Source organism: Lithobates pipiens, unplaced genomic scaffold (assembly GCF_037356315.1).
Source record: "Lithobates pipiens isolate NorthernLeopardFrog02 unplaced genomic scaffold, aLitPip1_a1.2 Scaffold_16, whole genome shotgun sequence".
NCBI lineage: Eukaryota > Metazoa > Chordata > Amphibia > Anura > Ranidae > Lithobates > Lithobates pipiens.
Genome location: NW_027507748.1, coordinates 109,946,199 through 109,966,646, shown reverse-complemented (window position 1 = coordinate 109,966,646; position 20,448 = coordinate 109,946,199). Strand labels below are relative to the sequence as shown.

Sequence of the window (20,448 nt, the reverse complement as noted above, 5' to 3'; positions counted from 1 at the left end):
GATCGCTCGTGACAGAGCAAGAACCAGGATCTGTGTGTGAAAGCACACAAAGCCCAGTTCTCTCAGGGGAGAGGAGCGAGAACGGGTGTTCATACTAAGTATGAACACCGATATTTCTCCTCCCCTAGTCAGTCCCATCCCCCCTACAGTTAGAACACACCCAGGGAACACAGTTAACCCCTTGATCTTCCCCTAGTGTTAACCCCTTCCTCACCAGTGACTTTCATACAGCATTTTTATAGCACTGATCGTATTGTATATTTTCCAGTGGTCTCAAAAATGTATCAAAAGTGTCCAATTTGTCCGCCACAATATTGCAGTCCCAATAAAAATCACAGATCACCACCATTACTAAAATAAAATAAAAAAATAATAAAAATGTCATAAGTCTTTCCCCTATTTTGTAGATGCTATAACTTTTGCAAAAACTAATCAATATACACTTATTGCGAGTTTTTTTTTTTGTTTTTTTTTACCAAAAATATGTAGAAGATTACATAGCCTAATCTGAGGAAACTTTTTTTTTTTTTTAAATATTGTATTTATTTTTTGTAAAAAGTAAAAGATATTGGGTGTTATTTACTAAAGGCAACTCCACTTTGCACTACAAGTGGAAACTACAAGTATGTCACATGATAGGTTTTTTGCACAATTCCTGAAATAATCATATTTTATGGTAAGCAATCAGTGTTGGTCCATCAAACCTCGCTTATGGAAAGCTTTTTAAATTGGAATGGTGGTGTTGGGTTGCATGTTACAGTTCTGGCATGTTTTTTTTTTCATCTTAATGAAACACAATATCATTATGTTACAGTTCATATCTGCACTTTTCCATGTTAATAAATTTTTGCTAAAGCAGTACTAAACCCAAATACAAAAATGTAATATATTGCAGCTTGAAATGTGGTGGATGCCCATAAAGAGGTTGTGATCCTTAAAAAAAATAATAATAATCCTGTTCCTTTAAAGTATGTTAAACCACATAGTGCTTATGCAGTGTAATTTGTCCCCTTCTGTGCTGTAAAATACCTGGCTGATCCTGTCTATTCCTTTGTCCCCCTAGGTGTGCTGACCACTGTAATCATGGCTGCTGATCCATGATACTGTGGTCAGTTTATGTATCCCCGTCATCCCCCTGTGTTAAGAGTCTCTCCTTCTCCCCCTCTCCTCCTCCCCCTCTGCTTGTAACTTCCTAGTGTGTGAACTGAGCTCCAAACCTGCCCCACCCCTCCTGCCGCTACCCCGTGTTGCAGTTAGTGATCACAATTACTGTCAGGCCCTCTGTTATAGCAAGAAATACTACACATCGTATGTGTTTTTTTCTAAATTTTGCAGCTAAATACCATTGTCGGTGTGTGGTCACATGACTGTCCGGCTGACCTCAGAGGCGAAACTCCGCCCCTCCCACTGTAGTCCTTAGATCGGGGAAGGCAAGCGGTGAAATGTGAAAAAAGTTATTTAGCTGCAGAATAAAAAAAAACACTGTGTAGTATAGCTTGTTATAACAGAGGGGCTGGCAATAATTGTGCTCAGTTGTGCCAATCAAACTGTATCCCATCAGACATCTCCTTGCCCTATATAGTTTTTGGTAGATCTATTGTACAGTCAGATTGTACTGCTGTGTTTAGATACCCCAGAAAGTTTAGATGGACTTGACTAACAAGCAGTTATAAAAGCAGTTTTTTTTCCATTTGGGATAAAGGTTTCACATAAATGATTAAAACCTGAATGTTATAGGAACCACTATCAGTGGTAAATAGTTTGTCCCAACCCCCTAACTGCCACTTTGTCTGGACATCTTGTTCTGTTAAAGGAAGAGGAAAAACAGCAGACTTACTGGCTGGATCACCGTGTGAAAAGAGGGGAAAAAAGCCTAAAAAAGGAAAATATTGCAGCCACTACAACTAAGAATTGGCAAGCTGCAATTTATTAAATTTGTGGGGTAAATACAGCTGCAATGTATATCTACTTCTTAAATGACTGCATGTTACAGCACCTTTGCTGGAGACTGATGTTCAAAACTTTTAAATAAGCTAAATAAAAATAAAAAAATCATACTTAACCACTTAAGGACCGCCGCATGGCAATGTACGTCGGTGCAATGGCACTGACAGGCACAAGCACGTACATGTACGTGCTCGCCTTCCAGCGGGTGGGGGGGTCCGATCAGACCCCCTCCCGCTGGATGCGGCGGTCTGTTTCGCTGCAGGAGCGAGGCGGGGTGAGGGGATGGCCATTGATTTCTGGCCATCCCCTCTCGATCGCTCCTGGCGAATGAGAAGCTTCCCCCGCTGTATATAGTAAACACAGGCAGGGAGGAAGTGATGTCATTCTCCTCGGGGCGTCTTTTTGACCGGACTACGAGGAGAACACTGAAAGTAAGTGTGCACCAACACTACACTGACATGTAGGTACACATAGGCACACAACCCCCCTCCCCCTCCCCCTCCCAGTCACAGTGTCACTGATTGCAGTGATCATTTATTTACTGATCACTGCATTTAGTGTCAGTTGTGACAGTAAAAACTGTCAGGGCAGTTAGTGTTAGGTCCAGGGTAGCCCCCTACCCCCCCAATAAAGGTTTAACCCCCTGATTGCCCCTAGAGTTAACCCTTTCACCCCCTTTTGCCAGTGTCACTAAGCGATCGTTTTTCTGATCGCTGCATTAGTGTCACTGGTGCCGCTAAGTAGCTAGTTATTTTTTAAGGTTCACCGCCAGGTTTTTATAGTGCTAGGTACCCTGGTATACTACCCAATAATGGTTTTAACCCCCTGATTGCCCCTAGTTAACCCTTTCACCCCCTTTTGCCAGTATCACTAAGCAATCGTTTTTCTAATCACGGCATTAGTGTCACTGGTGCCGCTAAGTAGCTAGTTATTTTTTAGGTTCACCGCCAGGTTTTTATAGTGCTAGGTACCCCGATATACTACCCAATAATGGTTTTAACCCCCTGATTGCCCCTAGTTAACCCTTTCACCCGCTTTTGCCAGTGTCACTAAGCAATCATTTTTCTGATCGCTGCATTAGTGTCACTGGTGTCGCTAGGTAGCTAGTTATTTTTTTAGGTTCACTGCCAGGTTTTTATAGCGCTAGGTACCCCGATATACTACCCAATAATGGTTTTAACCCCCTGATTGCCCCTAGTTAACCCTTTCACCCCCTTTTGCCAGTATCACTATGCGATCGTTTTTCTGATCGCTGCATTAGTGTCACTGGTGCTGTTAGGTAGCTAGTTATTTTTTTAGGTTCACTGCCAGGTTTTTATAGCTCTAGGTACCCCGATATACTACCCAATAATGGTTTTAACCCCCTGATTGCCCCTAGTTAACCCTTTCCCCAGCGATTACCGTATACGTGTCACTGGTGACGCTGGTTAGCCAGTTCGTTATTTAGGTTCCCCGTCAGGTTTTTATATAGCGTAAGGGACCCCCATATACTACCTAATATAAATTTGAACCCCCTGATTGCCCCTAGTTAACCCTTTCACCAGTGATCACCATATAAGTGTTATGGGTGACTCTGGTTAGTTAGTTTGCTTTTTATAGCATCAGGGCACCCACCATTTATTACCCAATAAAGGTTTAACCCCCTGATCAACCCCAGGGTGATATCAATTAGGTTTTAGGGTCAGGGTCTGCGTCGCCCCAGGCAGCGCTAGGTTAGGGCCAGTACCGCTAACACCCATGCGCAAAGCATAAACCTCCCCTAGTGGTATAGAATCTGAACAGTTCAATATCTGACTGATCAGATCTATACTAGCGTCCCCAGCAGTTTAGGGTTCCAAAAAAACGCATTGTTAGCGGATCAGCCCAGATACCTGCTAGCACCTGCGTTTTGCCCCTCCGCCCAGCCCATCCAAGTGCAGTATCGATCGATCACTGACACTTACAAAACACTAAACACATAACTGCAGCGTTCTCAGAGTCATGCCTGATCCCTGCGATCGCTAACAGTTTTTTTTGGTAGTGTTTTATATTTAAATCCGGAAGGCAGTGCTTGGTTTTTGGGGTCCCGTACGTGGCTAGGCTCCCAAAAAGTCCCCCACATGTGGTATCCCCGTACTCGGGAGAAGCAGCAGAATTTATTTTGGGGTGTAATTTCACTTATACTCATAGCATGTGTGAGCGTCATATCATTTAGTGAAAACTTTGTGCAAAAAAAAAAATTGTATATTCCTACAACTTGTGGCAAAATATAAAATATTTCATGGACTCAACATGCCTCTCAGTAAATAGCTTGGGGTGTCTACTTTCCAAAATGGGGTCATTTGGGGGGGTTTTGTGCTATTTTGGCATTTTATGGCCTTCGAAACTGTGATAGGTAGTGAGGAGTGAAATCAAAAATATGCACCCTTAGAAATCCTGAAGGCAGTGATTGGTTTTCGGGGTGCCGTACGTGGCTAGACTCCCAAAAAGTCCCACATATGTAATATCCTCGTACTCAGGAGAAGCAGCAGAATATATTTTGGGGTGCAATTCCACATATAACTATGGCATGTGTGAGCAATATATCATTTAGTGACAACTTTTTGTAAACTTTTTTTTTTTTGTGTGTCATTATTCAATCCCTTGGGACAAAAAAAATATTCAATGGGCTCAACATGCTCCTCAGCAATTTTCTTGGGGTGTCTACTTTCCAAAATGGGGTCATTTGGGGAGGGGGGGTTTGTGCTATTTTGGCATTTTATGGCCTTCGAAACTGTGATAGGTAGTGAGGAGTGAAATCAAAAATTTGCACCCTTAGAAATCCTGAAGGCAGTGATTGGTTTTCGGGGTGCCGTACGCGGCTAGACTCCCAAAAAGTCCCACATATGTGGTATTCCCGTACTCAGGAGAAGCAGCAGAATATATTTTGGGGTGCAATTCCACATATAACTATGGCATGTGTGAGCAATATATCATTTAGTGACAACTTTTTTTTTGTGTCATTATTCAATCACTTGGGACAAAAAAATGAAAAAATATTCAATGGGCTCAACATGCCCCTCAGCAATTTCCTTGGGGTGTCTACTTTCCAAAATGGGGTCATTTGGGGGGGGGGGGTTTGTACTGCCCTACCATTTTAGCACCTCAAGAAATGAGATAGGCAGTCATAAATTAAAATCTGTGTAAATTCCAGAAAATGTACTCTAGTTTGTAGACGCTATAACTTTTGCGCAAACCAATAAATATACGCTTATTGACTTTTTTTTTACTAAAGACATGTGGCTCAATAAATTTTGCCCTAAATGTATGACTAAAATTGAGTTTATTTGATTTTTCTTATAACAAAAAGTAGAAAATATAATTTTTTCTCGAAATTTTCGGTCTTTTTCCATTTATATCGCAAAAAATAAAAATCGCAGAGACAATCAAATACCATCAAAAGAAAGCTCTATTTGTGGGAAGAAAAGGACGCAAAGTTTGTTTGGGTACAACATTACATGACCGCGCAATTACCAGTTAAAGCAGTGCAGTGCGAAATTGTAAAAAGACCTTTGGTCCTTAGGCTGACAATTGGTCCGGGGCTGAAGTGGTTAACATTTCTTAGTTATTTAATGCAAGGTGCGATTTCAACTGTATGCCCCCAAGAAACGTTTATTATGCCAACATTAACACCAAAGATCTCTGCACCAGCACAGTTTTATTAGGTAATACATGTATTTTATGTGTGGTGGTTGGTATTTTCCTGAAACTGTACATAAGTAACAAAAAATCTAAATAATAATGAAAAATGGACAGAAAATCTGATGTAGTCATCAGGACACATCAATGTTTAAATAGTGACCTTCCAGGGAGATGTGCCATCTTGGTAAGTGCATTATGTTGTGGTATGCTGTTATAGAAAATAAAAGTTTCTTTGTTTGTGTGGGCATGTTATGTGTTAGATTTGTGCATATCTCTGGTACACAAAGAGGCCTTCAATGTCTTTAGAGACATAAGGATATAAGAGAACCAAATCATTCCATTCTACATACAGTACACATAAAATCTATTATTTCCATTAACTTTGTTATTGATTTTTTGAGCTCGCTTGTGTGTGTTTTAGCAATACACAGGATAAGCAAAGCATTGAAAAGATAGGGTGACAGTTGTATGTGTGTGTGTGCGCGGGTACTAGAAAACCAATTAAGGCCCCCTTTGGTAACCAATTTAGGGGGGAAAGGGATATAAAAATCTGACATGTTGGATATTTTTTCATCCAATTACTATTGATTTCCACAGTTTCAATGGGAAATTGTTCTGTGTGAATGGGCAAAATCGAATGTTCCCAGGCTATATTCTCTGCACATCAATTGTGTGAATGGGGAAAATATTGTATTATGGCCACTAGCTGGTGCTGACTATCATTAGAAAAAGTATGCTCCTCAGCTCCATCTAGTGGCCATAAATTCAGTAAAACCTTATTTTTCTCATTCACACATTCAAACTGCAGAGACTACAGCTTGAGAACATTCATTGTTGCCTTGTTTGCAGAGATGGAATTTGCATGCAGTTTCGAAGGTTGAACAGATATGCAGATTTTGTTATGAATACACTATAGGGTTGATTTACTAAAGGCAAATCCACTCTGCACTACAAGTGCACTTAAAAGTGCACTTGGAAGGACAGTTATTGTAAATCTGAGGGGAAGATCTGAAATCAGGGGAAGCTCTGCTGATTTTATCATCCAATCATGTACAAGCATAAATGCTGTTTTTTATTTTCCTTGCATGTCCCCCTCGGATCTACAGCGACTGCACTTCCAACTGCACTTCCAAGTGCACCTTCAGTGCACTTGTAGTGCAAAGTGGAGTTGCCTTTAGTAAATCAACCACCCTTGTGTCAGAAAGCGAAAAAAAAAAAAGATGGAGTGCACCATCCGAGCATTTGGCTCTACTATTCAGCATATGACAGACATGATAAATGCTAGGCAATGTTCAAAAAAAATGTGTTAGGGAAAGGAGCTTTCTTTATTTTTTTATTTTTTTACAGACAAGATGTACACAATCTGTCCACCAAGAAAAAAAAACATATACTGGGATAAATTGTGCAATAATGTAGCCCATAGCCACCAATCAGGAACTTTTTTTTACTAAGCTAACTACATGTTCACTTCTCTGATTGATTGCTTTGTGTCACTGAACTTTAGGAACAAAGCTTCTAATTGACCATGCTCAACTGTTCTATGCATTTACACCATACTCATCTACAGTGCCATCTTAAGAGCATTATAGGCCCCCAAGCAATACAGTGCACTGGGGCCCTGTCTACACAATCACGCACGATTGAGCAAAGTTTGCATATTTTCTCTTTCTCCCCTGCAGCCTTTTTCATCTTCTGTGCTCCACTCAAAACATTATGTTTAATTTCTGCTCTAAAGGTTATTTTCACCAACACGTAATAAAGTTTCTTTTCCCTCACCTTTCTTACACTTCCAAATAGCGGCAACTCTAAGATTGATATATAAGGGGGACACATAAGATATTACAGTCAAAACTTGGTTGGGCCAAAAAATGAAATAAATATATATAAATGTTCACACTCTTGTGTTGCCTGGTGGGTATTAATGCTGGCGTGGGTACTGCTGGTGCTGGTGGGTATTAATACTGGCATGTGTACTGCTGCCTGGCTCCTCTGAGGCACAGAAGTGTGACAGGAAGCTGCAGCATGCGGCTGCAGTAGAGAGCAGAGCCGATGCTTCCTGTATTTGTCACAGGCGGAGTGCATTTCATATCAATCCACCTGTGAAGAGCTGAAACTACATAGAAAGCATTGGCTCCGTTCTTCACAGTGACAGCTGACTCACACTGCACACTGCCTGCTGCTGAGTCGCTGACTGATATTGGGACTGATCGCGTGGCACTCTGTCTCTGGGAGGGAGGCAGGAACCGCACAGCACTGCCACAATGTGGCAGCAAAATTTGTGACATGTGAATGATGCTTGGGTGGGGCCACTGGGCAGGTGGGCCCCCCCCCAGGCAAGTGGGGCCCCCAGGCAAATGCCCAGCCTGCCCAATGTGAAAAGATGGCCCTGCTTCTCTACTGTGCAAAGTGTCACCATTCACCTACCTGGATGGAGGCTTACCAGAACTCCATGACCCTCTGGAATTGAGTGTTCATGGTAAGCATGCATATGTAAAACAGCTTCCTTGGCTCTTCTCCAGTATTCAAACACTGGATCAGTTCTGCTCCAAAGTAATGCCCAAGATGCGTAAAAACAAATGCGCCCACAATAGTGGTAAACCGTATTATAAACATTCATTATAAATGTTAAAAACACTCACATAGAAAAGAATGGAAAGAACGCATCTCATTAGTCCAGCCGCTTCCAGCAAGAACTGCTGTATGTAATCTCATTGCACTCAAGCCACTTTTCGTCAAATTGTGACGTCTTCAGGAGACCACCGAAACTTTGTTTGCCAAGTACAGATCTAGTATTTGGAGAAGCAGGGTGAAAAAAACAAGCCAAACATCAGCCCAACTGAATACCATTTGATGCAATAAAGATGGTCAGGTAAAACAGGCCCAAGGATCTTATCATCCATGATGAATAATAGGATCCTTGGGTCTGTTTTACCTAACCATCTGAGTGTGATTTTTAAAGGAGCCCCTTCTATTAGTAATCAAATTGCACCGAATGTTATAGAACCACTGATTAGACCCATTGTTTTTTACAATCTCTGGGGATTCTATCCATGTAAAAAGATTAAGGTCTGTAAACATTATTTAAGGGTTGAAATATTCTGTAATTTCAGTCCAGTACTTCCGGAGTGTGATGTGGGGACATTTATTCTTATTTACCGGCTGCAGTGCCCTTGTGGTTTACAGTATGTGGGAAGGACCACGAGGGCACTGCAGGTAAGATTGAAGAAACCTGTTGGGAATCTTTAAAGGGGTTACAGGGAGCATAGGGTATCTAAAGATGTTGTGCTGTGCCATAATAAGAACCCATCTGGGACCCTCTTTTTAGGAACTGATAAATATGATCCTGTCAGGGCTGGCTTAGCCCTTCCTCCTCTGGGCTGGCTGCTCAGCTGTCTGCTAATTGCCAGCTCTCTTACCTCTTACCATCCATTTCTGATGATGCTCGTCTGGCCTGCCTATTTAAAGTCTTCCAGCTAATTTCTCCATTGCCTTCACATTTGGTCACATCACTAGGAACCATCTCCTGCTGTTGTTTCAAGACTGGCTTGCTAACATGGCTTCTATCCTGCTTGCAGTTGCTCTCCTTGGATCCCTGACATCTGGACTGGCTGATTGCCTGATCTGGTTTATGAACTTTGGACTGGCTGACTACCCGATCTGGCTACTGGTCTCTGGCTTGCTTGACTACGCTTTTTCCTATTTACCTTTTATTTTTTATTAATAAACAAGTGTGATTAGATTGTACTTCTGTCTCTGTCTATTTCATGGTTCCTGACAGTACGTGAAGGTCATGAATTCAGAAGATACAGTCAATCCACTTGTTGGTAATATTTTTTCCAGATTGGATGAGCAAGATCACTGCATGGATCAGTTTGCCTTGGCATTACAAACGCTCCTGAATCGCACGGCTCACCTGAAATCCCCCACGGTGGCTGCTCCGGTACAACCTGAGTCACAGGCCGTCCCTGCTGCTGCGCCAGTCTCTGTGCAGGCACCCGCCTCGAGTATTACCTCTATAAGAGGTATGTCTGGTTCTGCTCCGCTTCCCCAGTGATTTGGGGGCGATCTAGTTTGCCTCCACACCACCCTTATGATTGCACAATTGACCTTGGTGCCATACCTCCTCGTGGCCGGGTTTACCCTTTGTCGGTCTTGGAGGATAAGGCCGTGGAGGAGTATGTTGCTGACGCACTTTCTCGAGGTTTCATCCGCAAATCCTCGTCTCCTGCTGGTGCTGGTTTCTTCTTTGTGAAAAAGAAGAGCGGTGAACTGAGACCTTGTATAGATTATAAGGGTCTCAATCGTGTCACGATTAAGAATGCCTACCAGATTCCATTGATTACTGAGTTATTTGACCGCCTCAAGGGAGCAACGGTTTTCACGAAGCTTGACCTGAGAGGGGCATACAATCTCGTGCGCATTAAGGAGGGCGACGAGTGGAAGACTGCGTTTAATACTAGAACAGGTCATTATGAATACCTGGTAATGCCTTTTGGCCTTTGTAACGCCCCGGCAGTTTTCCAGGAATTTATTACCAATGTCCTCCGATATTTGTTGCAGTTGTGTGTGGTGGTTTATCTCGATGATATCCTCATTTTTTCCAAGTCCCTGGAGAGCCACCACACAGATGTCTGTCGTGTACTTCAGAAACTAAGAGAGAACAATCTCTATTGTAAACTGGAGAAGTGCGAGTTCCATCGTGAACAGGTTACATTCCTGGGCTATGTCATTTCCACTGCTGGTTTTTCAATGGACCCAGAGAAACTTTTGGCAGTCATACAGTGGCCTCGACCCATGGGTTTACGTCCTCTGCAGTGTTTCCTGGTCTTTGCCAACTTCTATCGGAAGTTTATTCGTAACTTCTCGTCTCTGGTCAAGCCTCTGACTGATAGGACCAGAAAGGACGGTAACCCACAGAGTTGGTCTTCGGAGTCCATTAAGGCCTTTGAGACTCTCAAGGCTGCCTTTGTTTCTGCTCCTGTGTTGGCACATCCTGATCCTATGTTGCCTTTTATCCTAGAAGTTGATGCTTCTGAGACTGGAGTTGGCGCCCTTCTGTCTCAACGTCCTAACTCTGAGAGCGCTATGCATCCGTGTGGCTACTTTTCCAAGAAATTGTCACCTGCTGAGTGCAATTATGAGATTGGTGACAGAGAGCTGTTGATGATCATTTTAGCCCTGAAAGAATGGAGACATCTCCTTGAAGGTACCACTGTGCCCGTTCTTATTTTTACTGACCATAAGAATCTTACATTCCTGTCTGAGGCTAAGTGACTCTCTCCCAGAAGGGCGTGATGGGCTCTTTTCTTGTCGAGCTTTAATTACATTGTCTCATTCTTACCCGGTACTAAGAATGTAAGGGCTGATGTCTTGTCACGACAATTTTCCTCCACTTCCAAGTCGGAGTCGGTTCCAGTTCCTATGATTCCTCCTGATCGTATCTTCGCTACGGTTCGCACCAGTCTTACTTCTCCTTTGGGTGACAAAATTCTTGCTGCTCAGGTCCATGCTTCTCCTGATAAACCCTGTGCTTTGTCCCAGAGAGTCTCCGTAGTGCAGTGCTCCAGACTTATCATTCTCCCAAGGCAGCTGGCCATCCTGGGAAGAATCAACTCATTTGGGCCATCTCCCAACAATTCTGGTGGCCTAGTCTACGGGCTGATGTTACTGCTTTCGTAGCTGCCTGTCCCGTGTGTGCTCAGAGTAAGACTCCACGACACCTTCCAGTGGGCCTCCTACAACCCATACCCAATGGAGAGAGGCCCTGGACTCACCTGTCTATGGATTTCATTGTGGAATTGCCCAACTCCCAAGGCAACACTGTTATCCTTATGGTGGTTGACCGATTTTCAAAGATGTGTCATTGTATTCCACTTAAGAAGTTGCCCACCTCTAAGGAACTGGCTTCCATTTTTTCTTGGGAGATCTTTCGCTTACATGGGCTACCCAAGGTGATTGTCTCGGATAGGGGCAGTCAGTTTGTCTCCCGGTTCTGGCGAGCCTTTTGTGCACAGTTGGGAATCCAGCTTGCGTTCTCTTCTGCGTATCACCCGCAGTCTAATGGGGCCACTGTCAGGGCTGGCTTAGCCCTTCCTCCTCTGGGCTGGCCGCTCAGCTGTCGGCTAATTGCCAGCTCTCTTCAGTTACCAGCTGTTTCCGATGATGCTCGTCTGGTCTGCCTATATATAAGTCTTCCAGCTCATTTCTCCTTTGCCTTCTCGTTTGGTCACATCACTAGGAACCATCTCTTGCTGTTGTTTCAAGACTCCTGGCTTCCAACCTGCTTGCAGTTGCTCTCCCTGGATCCCTGGTCTGTTTCATGGTTCCTGACAGACACAGAACGAGCCAATCAGTCCTTGGAGCAATTCCTACGTTGCTATATTTCTGACCATCATAACAACTGGTCTGACCTATTACCTTGGGCAGAGTTTGCTCACAACAGTGCCTTGAATTCTGCCTCCCGATTGTCTCCATTTATGGCGAATTATGGTTTCCAACCTTCCATGTTGCCTGACTCGTTTGTTCCGCGGAGTATTCCTACGTTAGAGGAGCATCTCTGTTGTTTTCGTTCCACTTGGGTACAAGTCCAGGAGGCTTTGCGTCATGCTAATGATAGGTACAGACTCCATACTGACCACAGACGCCTGCCAGCGCCTGAGGACAGGGTCTGGCTGTCATCTTGCAACCTCTGGCTTTGTGTTCCCTCACTGAAGTTTGAACCTCGGTTTATTGGGCCTTTTCGTATCCTTGGCAGGATTAACCCAGTAGCTTACGCGCTGGAACTTCCTCCTAGTATGCGCATCTCAAATGTGTTTCATGTCTCCCTTATTGAAACCGTTGGTCTGTAACCGATTTACCATCCTGGTGCCACGTCCTCACCCTATTCAGGTTGAGAACCATGAGGAGTATGAGGTACAATCCATTGTTGACTCCCATAGGTTCCGTGGGCGCATACAGTACCTGGTGTATTGGAGGGGGTACGGTCCGGAGGAACGCTCCTGGGTTTCATCCTCTAACGTACATGCCCCTGTCCTCCTCCGCGAGTTCCATAGACTGTTTCCCCTCAAGCCCGGTGGCCCTCTGAGGGAGAGGAGTCATTGGGGGGGGGGGGGTACTGTCAGGGCTGACTTAGCCCTTCCTTCTCTGGGCTAGCCACTCAGCTGTTGGCTAATTGCCAGCTCTCTTATCTCTCTTCAGTTACCAGCTGTTTCCGATGATGCTCGTCTGGTCTGCCTATATATAAATCTTCCAGCTCATTTCTCCTTTGCCTTTACGTTTGGTCACATCACTGGGAACCATGTCCTGCTGTTGTTTCAAGACTCCTGGCTTCCAACCTGCTTGCAGTTGCTCTCCCTGGATCCCTGACTTCTGGACCGGCTGATTACCCGATCTGGTTTATGAACTTTGGACTGGCTGACTACCCGATCTGGCTATTGGACTCTGGCTTGCTTGACTACACTTTTTCCTATTTACCTTTTATTTTTATTAATAAATAAGTGTGATTTGATTGAACTTCTGTCTCTGTCTGTTTCATGGTTCCTGACAGATCCCCACTAGAGGGATAATTCTGTAAAAAGGGGCATAACTAGACTTAAGACCAGTTAGATATTCAATTTGCATGTTTTTTCCCCTCCTGGACTTATTATTGAGTGGGATGTTAATCAATTTATTAATAATAGCTAATTATGCATTTGTAAATTAATTTATTAACAACAGCTAGTTATGTGTTTGATTATTTTTAAATTATTATAAATGTATTTATAAATAAACATTAGTTATATATTTGACTTTGAATTATTTTTATATCATTTTTATTTGATTTGTTGTGTAGGAGCAGTTGGGTGATTTTTTTTATTTCCAATTAATTTTTATATATTTTTTATTTGATTATTTTTGGATTTTCTAGTATACATTTTTGGGATAAAACGCGTATGAACGTGGCCTGAGCACTGTGCTGTTTACACTGCCTTTTTGAAAAAGCTGGTTAATATATTGTTAGTGACTTCACTCTTGTTCCCCGAGTTGCCTCTGTCATAGCGAAGCTTTTATACTTAGGAAATAATTACTATAATTATAGAGCACATGTAAATTTGTATGTAGAACATAATTTTATTTTGATTTAAAACAAATGAAAGTGTATGCCCAGTCAGTTTTTTTATTTGTTTTATTTTAAGCAGGGAGTAGGGATGGCTTAGAATCCCTGTCTCTTTTACTGCTATTTGGGGCTCAAGTAGCAAGATTTCTCATCACTTCCTCTTATAGTGACAACAGTTACACCAAAGAGGAAGTGAACAAAAGTATGGAAAGTATCCAACTGCAACACAGACAGAAATATTTGTTTTAAAACCAGAATGTTCTAATTTTGGTATGATATAGTTTGATACATATGTAGACCTCCAAGAGTCAATCTTTTTTTGTCTTTCTGAATTGAAAAAGATGAAATGACTTAGTGTTAGGTGATCTATGGAGAGTCTGCTGACTCCTCTAAATGGATCCAACACCCATTTCAACTTTTGCTGCTGGACCTTATGTCTAAAAATGTAGTCGTTGTATTTGGTGCTGGTCCTCTCACTCCTGCTACTCAGTCTAGGTATGTAATGGTAAACATGGCCACAATCATTTAAAGTGGAACTAAACCCTCCAGTTTAAAGCAGAACTAAACCTTATGTTTTTAAAAAAATTAGGAGTAGGCAGCTGTTTATTGGAGAAATGCCATGCTGTAAGATATACTTACCTGTCTTCTCACAGTCTTTTAGTGAACGTACACTGAGCTGCGCATGTGCAGCTCTGCATGCATTCCTGGCATGTGCTGTAATGACAGGCGCCCATGTGCATGGGATCACATCATTGCCTGAGGCTGAAAACCTGAACCCAGAAGCAGTCTGGGTAAAAGATGATAGCAGCTGATAAGAGATGATGAGTGAATATTTTGCTAAATAAGCAGAACTAAACCACTGATTTAAAATTGAACAAAAGTCTAAAATAAAAAGAGTGCCGGGATGACTGCACTCCTGTGCATGTGTGAGAGAAACACTATCCTGCACTGGCCAAATTAAGATGGCCAAAGGAAGAGCCTGGGGAGAAGATGCCAGCATTTTGTGGGATGGGCCATTGCAGCACAGATAATTATTTTGAAATGAACTGTTTCCCAGATCAGTGCTAAAAATATGCACTGTCACTGTACTAATAACACTGACTGGGAAGGGGTTAACATCAGGGGCAATCCAAGGGTTAACTGTGTGCCTAAATTGTGTTTTCTAACAGTGGAGGAGGTGCTTTTACTAGTGGAAGGCATGGAGCGGGTTTCCTGCTTTACAGAAACACAGGATCCATGCATTCTGTACTGACAGAATGGCAATCTGCCTTGTGTACATAGGCAGACTGCTGATCTGCCTGTGTACAGAATGATCAGCAGATGCTGGAAGACATCAGGTCCACGGGATCCACTGATCTCAGCTCCAGCCATGTAGAATCATAGCAGGAGTGAGCCGCAAGTGGAACACGGAAGTGCAGGATCACGTATATATAGATATATATAGCTCGTCTAAACAAGAGCTCTGAAAATGAAAGCTAATCTTACACTCTGCAGAGCTCACTGAGGAGAATTCTGAGAGATAATTGGAAGGAAGGGACACCCCCCCCCCCCCACAGCCCACAGGAACGGCGGTGAGGCTGTCAATTACAGGATGTCTCCTCAAAATCCCTCCTCTGTCACCTTTTCTTCTTGGTATCAGGAAAACTTGTCAGTAGTAACTCATGCTGATAGCAGAGGAACAAAGCAGCAGACAGAAATTACACTTAGTGCTCTGGATTGAGACAAGTATACACTATAGAGGTATATGCTTTGTTTATATTTCATGTCTGAGGATTACAACAACTTTAAGATCTATTTTAAATCGCGGTCATCGGGCATCATTTTTATTTCTGGAGAATAATCCTTAAGAGCCGGTTCACACTGGGACGACTTGTCAGGCGACTTAGCTGCCTGACAATTTGCTCTCCGTTCTGTACAATGGAACCGTTCTAATAGGAGCGCCTCAAGTCACTCCGACTTAGAAAAAGGTTCCTGTACTACTTTGGGGGCGACTTGAGGCGACTGGCATTGACTGCTATATAGAAGTAGTTTTGCAAGTCGCCGCTGCTGTCGTGTGCAGGTCGCCTGAGGCAGTCGCACTGTAAGTCATGCTGCCTCAGTATAAAACGGCTTTAATGGCGTTCATAAAGGCTTCTAAGTTATAGATGAAGGTGGATACATTCTTTCTAATGGAGAAAAGAGATGTGCCACAAAATTCACATTTAATGACGTATCTATATAAGAGAAGTCTGTTCAGGAAAAAGAAATCAAGACCTAAAAATGTATAGACTGTAAAAAAAAAAAAAAGAAAATCCACTAAAGTGCAAATAGAGAAAGAATGTTACAGCGATCAATAAGGAAAGCATTATAAGCATAAATTTGTGGTTTTGTACCTTAATTGTTTGTGAAAGCTCTGAATTAACTAGGTATTGGTCAAGTCAAATCAATCTATGGACTACAAAAGCTATCTAGAAACACTGTAGCGGTGTCAGAAGGTCTTCCCAAATTACCAGTAATCTCTCTTTTATGTGCTTTAATTCCTTGCAGCCAGGATTCAGCAAAGGTTTCATAGGTCAAAAAAAGGAGAAAAACACTGCGCTAAAAAAAAAGATAATTTAAAGCCGCCAGCACCAAGAATCAAGATACAAAAAAACTCCAATCAAAATAATTTAAATAAGGTGCAGCGCTAAAAATAATGAATACAAAGTGACAATGGTAGCATAAGAGAGGGGAATAATGAAACCCTCATTCATGTATACAAGTAAACACTAATGGGGAAAACAATAATGAAAATGAAACAGAAGTCCATAAAGCCAAATCATCAAAGAATGTTCTCCTCTGTGCTCCCGGATAGATGGCAGAGAGGTGAAGAAATCTGTGATGCTGATCCAGATTGGCAGCAAAGAGAAACCATAATCCACAAGCCAGCCAGATTCTTGAAGCTGCTTACCAGAATACACTCACCACTAAATCACAGCTGGTCAGAACAAGCACAGGGAATAAAGGTCTCCCTCCAAGCATAAATGGTTCATGATGTTCCAACGCCAGTATGATATAAAAAACGTTTTATTGGCGAAGATAAAAAGAGCCACTTTCACGATTCCAGGATTAAAAAGCTCAGCAAGTGTTGAAGGATGAGCAACATGAAAATGTCTCAGTTGTAGGCCTCACCCTACGTTTTATCATAGAAGGCCCATCCCCAGAGAACGTCATCTATGATGAAACGCGTAGGGTGGGGCCCATGATGGTGACGTCATTACATTGTTCATCCCTGATTGGTCGGCTTAATCTATGCCTAGAGGGGAGCCATTTTTGGACACTTGCTGAGCTTTTTTATCCTGGAATCTTGTAAGTGCCTCTTTTTACCTTACCAATAAAGCATTTTAGATCATATTGCACTATGAGAGCGCTTCTCTTGTTTTTGAGTGTTCTCTTGGAACATTATGAACTATTTATGGTTGGAGGGAGACCTTAATTCCTCGGGCTTGTTCTGACCAGCTGTGATTTAGTGGTGAGTGTATTCTGGTAAGCAGCTTCAATAATCTGTCTGGCTTGTGGATTATGGTTTCTCTTTGCTGCCAATCTGGATCAGCATCACAGTTTTCTACACCTGTCTGCCATCTATCACGGAGCACAGAGGAGAACGTTCTTTGATTGTTGGATTTTGCTTTATGGACCTATTTTTTTTTTCATTTTCATTATTGTTTTCACCATTTGTGCTTACTTGTGTACATGAATGAGGATTTCATTATTCCCCTCACTTATGTTATTAACCATTGTCACTTTTTATTTGTTATTTTTTGCGCTGCACTTTATTTACATTATGAAGGTTTCATAGGTGTCAATGTCAGATCAGGTCTGGTAGTGTGTGCTGGTTACTGAGAGCACTGGGACTAATGCTGGCCATACAATATACCAAAAATCGGCCAAACCCATTTTCGAAAAAACAAACATTCGGCCATGAGCGCAAACAATAGTGCCATCATGTAATGACCGATAAATTGTTCAGTGGACATAAATGAATGCATTTTTTGTCAATTTTTTCACATATACCTAGTGCAGACAGTTCAGATGAGAACCTTTCAATTAATCAGAAAATGATTAACCTTTCAATTTATCAGAAAATTTCCAAACCTGTCCTTCATTTTTTTTTGGGCTCAAAAACGTCCCAATTATCAATTTTGTGCCCATTAACTGTCTGAAAAATGAACAAACTGTCTAAATGACCAAATTTCGGCTGATTTTTCATATATATTGTATGGCCAGCTTAACTCTGGTTCCCATTGGACTGCACAGTCATATTTAGACTCCCTGTATAATTGCTGTAACAGGAACATGGAGATACTACAACAATGGAAGGTATCAGAAAATGTAAGACTGCCCAACTATTTCTGTGATTTTGTTACCCAAGCATGCAATTAATGAAACCTAAACCTAGGGGTGTAGTAATAAAAAAAAACTGAAGAGCTAATCAGCCTGTAAAATTGCATGTACAATCTTTGTGTATTGGAAGAACAAGAACATGTTGTTATGGCTATTTTTAATACGACTTGGATGTTTTTTCTTTAAAAAGCAACAGAATGAATCAGAAAAATGCTTCAGTATGGCCACTAGATGGAGCTGACAATCAAAGATTTTTTTCATGTTTCCCTGAAAAAAAAAGACCTTGACCTATGCTGAAAATAAAACATACTGTGATTTTCGGGAAGGGCTGCAATATAAGCCCTACCCCAAAAATAAGCCCTAGTTTAAAGTGCTGGTAAAATACTAGAATCCACTCTATTACAGTAGTAGATAATGTAAACGGTGTATGTTTATGTAATCTAATTGTGCCACATACCTTCTTAGCCCTTGTACACATGGTCGGACATTCCGACAACCAAATCCATCGGATTTTGTCCGACAGATTTTGTCCGAAACTGTTGCATACACACAGTCGGACAAAGTTGTCAGAAAATCCGATCGTACTTAACGTGATGACGTTATTTTGTTAGGACGGGACTCCGTTCAGGCTAGTAGCCAATAGCTTTGGTCTAGGAATTTGATCTGACCATGCGTGGCACTTTGTCCGATTGGAATTCTCTGCACATGATCGGACAAAGTCCAATCAGATCATGTTGTCGGAAAATTTTATAGCCCAGCTGGAAAACTTGGTCCGTCGGATACTCCGACGGAAACAGTCCGATGGAGCCCACACACTGTCGGATTATCCGACAACACGGTCCTATCAGACATTGTCCATCGGAATGTCCGACCGTGTGTACAAGGGTTTACAGCTCGGCTCTCAGCTGATCTCCTGCTGCTCTCTTCCTCCCCTCCCAGCTGTCAGCATGGGATTTCTCCTCGCCCTTGCAGTTCTTGGAGCGGGGAAGAGAGCTCCGGGTGGCCATGGAAGCGCTGATCTTACACTGCTCTCCTCTTCTCTAAGCTGTCAGCGGGGGATATCGGGCCCCCCCTCCCTATGCAGAGCTCCGGTGGGTCACAGAAGCGCCCAGTGGCACTATAAAAAGGTATGTGGCACAATTAGATTACAGAAACATACACAGTTTACATTATATAATACTGTAATAGAGTGGATTCTAGTATTTTACAAGCACTTTTACATGGTTCCACAGGCAGGGAGGAAGAGGGGGGAGAAGACAGCACATAGCATGATCAGGCCTACCCCAAAAATAAGCCCTACTGTGTCTTTTGTTGCTAAAGTTAATATAAAACCCAGGCTTATTTTCCAGGAAACAAAATGTATTTATTCTGATCATCAGCTCCATCTACTGGCTATAATGCAGTATTTCCCTGATTCACTCTTTCTGTATGAATGAACAACAGTCAATCTGTAAAGAAATCAGTTTAGTAACATTAGTTTTTCACCCATCTTCACAGAACAAATATACAATCAGTTTCACAGGATGGACAGCTCTGCAAATTCTTAATAAATATACCCCTAGTGTAACAATGACATTCATACTCGCAGTAAAAGGAGGTGCTAAAAAAAAAAATACTTTTGTCACAGCATTCTCAACCTAGCAACATTTCTGAAGTTTCTGGACAACATTTCTGGACTACTTAGTCGAGGGCTAGGAATCCCACCCCTAGAATGCAGTAAGGTAAAAAAAAAAAAACTTCTGCCACTTATTATTGTTCAATTAAGCTTTGACAATAAAACCTGGGAGCTGGTTTCTATGCAGAGCTGCACCAAATTTTGCGCACTCAAGTATTAGTGAAAGTGGTTGTAAAGGCACAAGGTTTTTTTACCTTCATGCATTCAATGCATGCAGGTAAAAAACCTTCTGTGTGCAGATGCCCCCCCCCCCTTATACTTACCTGAGCCCCCTCTTGATCCAGTGATGTCCACGAGAGCTTTGTCTCTCATCTCTTGGCCCCTGCTGCTGTCAATCAATGCCAGTGAGCCAATCAGGAGACAGAGGGAGTGGGGCCGAGTTGTGGCTTCCTGTGTGAATGGATACACAAAGCCACGGGTCTGGAGCACGCCTGCTTGGGTGCCCCCAGAGCAAGCTGCTTGCTGTGGGGGCACCCTGCAGGAAGGAGTGGCCAGGAGCGCCAATGTGGGACAATAAAAGAGGAGGATCCGGGCTGCTCTGTGCAAAACTATTGCACAGAGCAGGTAAGTATAACATGTTTGTTATTTTAAAGGGAAAAAAAAAACAAGACTTTAATATCCCTTTAACCTCCCCCTATGCAAGAGACAAAGGAAGACTGACACTCTTGGAAGTGTCTGTTTCAGAAGCAACTGTCACCGTCAATTCCTC

At 42.4% G+C, this 20,448-nt stretch overlaps 1 protein-coding gene across 7 annotated transcripts in view; it reads left to right on the top strand.

Annotated features, from left to right (window-relative positions):
- CTPS2 (CTP synthase 2) overlaps positions 1 to 20,448 on the top strand; it is a 453,041-nt gene that overhangs the window by 365,067 nt on the left and 67,526 nt on the right. The gene's annotated exons all lie outside the window — the stretch shown is intronic.